This window comes from Saimiri boliviensis, chromosome 11, assembly GCF_048565385.1.
Source record: "Saimiri boliviensis isolate mSaiBol1 chromosome 11, mSaiBol1.pri, whole genome shotgun sequence".
In the NCBI taxonomy this organism is placed as follows: domain Eukaryota; kingdom Metazoa; phylum Chordata; class Mammalia; order Primates; family Cebidae; genus Saimiri; species Saimiri boliviensis.
The window spans coordinates 66,567,306-66,571,157 of NC_133459.1; the positions used below are offsets into that span (position 1 = coordinate 66,567,306).

Genomic DNA, 3,852 nt, shown 5'->3' on the forward strand with positions numbered 1-3,852 from the left:
TTTCTGGTTCACAGCAAGTGTTGCTGTGCCCTGTAGCCTCTCACACCACCCACTGAACGCACTGCCTATCTGGCAGCATTGCTGAATAGAATGTCTTCCATGCTAGCCAAAAAGTATTGGGTATGTTGCTCGCAAATTAATAACACACCCACTTTTTGGAACACACATCTATGCTATATCACACTCTTGGTGAACCATCAATCTGGGCAAGTGCAGTCCAAGATTGTTTTGATTTTCTGTGTTCCATCTTATTTTCCTCTTTTACCTATAACTGTATTTAACATCTGCTTTTGCCGAGATAGTTTTTGCGTGTGATTTGTTTTTTCTTTCTTTCAGGGTACCAGTCTTCCTTTCCTTTGGGTCAAATGAGATGACGAAGCAATCATATCTGAGCACAGCTCTGTTCTCGGTAAAGGAATCCAGTCTAGAGAAATTGCGTTCATCAAAAACAGTATGAGTTTGATTCCTATCCGCTTAGTAATTGGGTGGTGTGAATCTGAACTTCGGTTCTTTTCTTTCCTCTGAATTAGAGATCATCATGATACCTGCCAATGAAAATTAGATGAGATGATACGTGGAAGATATGTAGCATGGGCCACAGTGCTTAGTCAGTATAATTTCCTCATCTGAATGGCTCTCTCCTTTTCTGGATACCACTGTGTATCTGTTGGCACAGCTGCTGAAGGCCTTGGGCTAGACCTAAAGAATGGATGAGTTGGAATTGACAGCCAAGCAGCAAGCAAGAGTTATGGGCTAAGTTTCTGAAGTGGCGGGAAGATGCATATTAACTCTGTTCTTCACAAGATGTATAAACAGAGCTGTCTTCTCATACACCTGTATTTCAGGAATGTCTCAGTAATTCCATTTTATCATGACGTGAGTTTTCCTAACCCCGTACAGCATGATTGAAGAATCGAGCTGGCCATGCTTAGAATCAGGTGAGACTGTTACTGGATCTCATGGGACTTTCTTCTGAGACCATAGAGGCAACTGCTTCTCAAGTCAGTTCTTTCCGGGGAGAGAGGGAGGAGAATGTATCCACCAGCTCCAATTTCTCATTGGTCAAATGTTTGCTTTCTAGTACATTAGTTCTACACGTCTGGGTTGTGCCTATGTGGGACCTAGCAAGCCTCATGTCATTTCATCTCTCAGCATTGAGTGGGCAAAAAGCGAAAGTGCCTAGTGTGGGCATGTGGAAATATTGTTAGGTTGCGCCGACATGAGTCCGTCCAACGTTTGTCAGCACAGTGACTACTGGTGCTGGAACAAGTGTGGCAGTGACAGAAATAGATGCAGCCAAAGTATTGACATAGCCATAGGCTGCACATGATACAATCCACCCCTTGCACTATTCACATCAATTCATGTGCTCTCATTATATCCAGCTGCCATAATAAACCGTGTGTGTGTGTGTGTGTGTGTATGTGTGTGTGTACAGCAGGCTGTCACTTTTTTTCCCAAAGGGAGAGGTTCACTCAACCAAAGAGTCCTCTATAATCTTGAAAAGACTTCAATCAAGAGCTGAGTGAAGCCATAATTCCTGTTGCTCCAACTGACCCCAAGGCTGTAATAGGTATCTATCACCTCCTTTCTTCACCATCTTTTCTGAATTCTCTCCTATTCAGTTGGCTGCCTGCTGGGATGACATGCGACCTCATCTCTGAGGGTTTGTATTCATAGCTGCCTTGCCCTTGTCAGGCTCTGGTTTTTACAACTGAGCATTTTCTGTGCATAATACTACCAAGAGAAGGCCAGGCTCTGTGGCTCACCCCTGTCATCCCAGCACTTTGGGAGGCCAAGCCTGGTGGATCACCTGAGACCAGGAGTACGGGACCAGACTGATCAACATGGTGAAACCCTATCTCCACGAAAAATACAAAATTAGCTGGGCGTGAGGGCATAGCTTTGTAATCCCAGCTACTTGGGAGGCTGAGGCAGGAGAATTGCTTGAACCTGGGAGGTGGAGGTTGCAGTGAGCCAAAGATTGCGCCATTGCACTCCAGCCTGGGTGACAAGAGCAAAACTCCGTGTCAGAAAACCAACCAGCCAACCAACAAACGAACTACTGCCCAGAGATACCTCAGTGCATTCCTGGGTTCCTGACATGTTCCTTTTTATCTCTGTTGTATAGTAGCAGTTCTGGGTTATTTCTCATGATAATCAGGCTCAATGATTCCTGAGAAGACATTCACACCTTTTTTTGGTGTTAGTTCCTGGTATAAAGAACTTTAAGTAAAAAGGTAGGTAGGTTACAACTTTAAGTTCAGTAGGAACTTTCTGTGTCATCTGACAGAGCATTTGGCCATCCATCTGATCCCCCAGAACTGGAATCTTCAACCTTGTAGAACCTATGATTAGAAAGAACAACTTCTGTCAGTTTCAGAAATAATGATAGGAGAACTCAATTCTGTTTTGACCTTGTGGTTCCCAGATCCATGAATTCTTGCTATTTAGGATATAGCACCACCATATTATCTGCCTTTTGTCAGCATGTAGTCTACAACCTAGCAGAACTCTTTTTTTATTTTTTGGAGAAAAGATTGATGTATTTTTTTTCCGTTTTGAGTTCCAACCCCAAAAGTATTCCAGGAAAAGATAGGAGGAGGCTGGGCTTGTTCTTCTTCAATAGGCTTTTGCTGCCAAGGAAGACAGTGCACTTGCTCCACATGCAGGCTACCCCTATCCTGCTTCTTCCCTGCTTAGCCCAGGGGGGAGTCTGCAGGGGTGGCAGGGGCAGCTGGAAGGGAGGGGCTAAGGCATGATGCTTTCGGGTGAGAAGTTGGGCTGACGCTGGGGGACGGGGCAGGAACTACCCATGTGCAGCTACTGTTGCTAAGTGACAGAGCCTCAAAGCTTGGTCAGGGCTGAAGGTACCACATGGGTGTGGGAGTGGCAGGCTAAGCGGGATGGCTGCAGCCAAGGAGTTGGGGGAGGGCAGGGCTCAGGGCTGGCCCTCTTCCCTCTAACTGATGATCTGCTGAGGTCATCTGTAGCCTGTCCTACTGGCTTGGGAGGCCCCTCTGTTGCTGCCCATCTAAAGGCCAATGACATGCTTTCCCTCCTGCAGTTGGCTCTCTGTGAATTCCTTCTTACGCTTCTGCACTTTCTTCAGAAACCATGGTAGTGCCTGTCATTCTTGGTCACTGCCAAGCTGCCCAAAGCCATCAGGGTCCTCTGCACTGCTGTCATGTCTTTGCCTTTGAAGAGGTCAGCAGTCTGGAACATGTCAGTCTTGGTGACCCCATAGTTCTCAGCTCCCTTCAGGAACTGAGCCGTCTGCTCCATCTGCTTGAAGATCATGGAGGGTGGGTTCCCAGGCACCTTCACAGGCTTGGAGCCATCAAGGTACAGGCTATTAACCAGCTTGCTCAGAATCACGCCATTCTTCAGCCAGACCTGGAAGGCCAGGCCCCCATGGTCTGGGTGGCCCACATCAGGGCCACACTGCACTGTGGTCCACTCCACCAACCACTCCTCCAGCTCCTCATTGTACTTCTTGATTTTGGACTGCACTTCACAGGTCATGCCACAGGAAGGACCCTAGTTGGTCATGCATGGGGAGAGAGAGCTTCCTTGGGGCTCGCAGGAGGGAGTGAAGACTTGTGTCTGGGCTTGGACACAGAGGACCAGGAAAGCAGAACTCTTGAGCTGTTACCTTTGCCGAAGTTTTAACAAGGCTTTTTCCACTGTTCTACTAGACAGCATTTCTTGATGAAGGTGTATGTAGAAGACCAGTGGGTCCTTTAATCTTGTATCCAGGTAGCCATTCCTTTGGCACAAACTGAGATTTTGTTCTGAAGTGCTTAATGGAAAACAATACACATAGATCAGATAGTCTGTAAACCAGTAGAT

At 46.7% G+C, this 3,852-nt stretch overlaps 1 pseudogene; it reads right to left on the minus strand.

Annotated features, from left to right (window-relative positions):
- Nucleotides 1-2,962: 2,962 nt before the first annotated feature.
- LOC101052411 (transgelin pseudogene) lies at nucleotides 2,963-3,552 on the minus strand (annotated as a pseudogene).
- Between the last annotated feature and the right edge of the window lie 300 nt (nucleotides 3,553-3,852).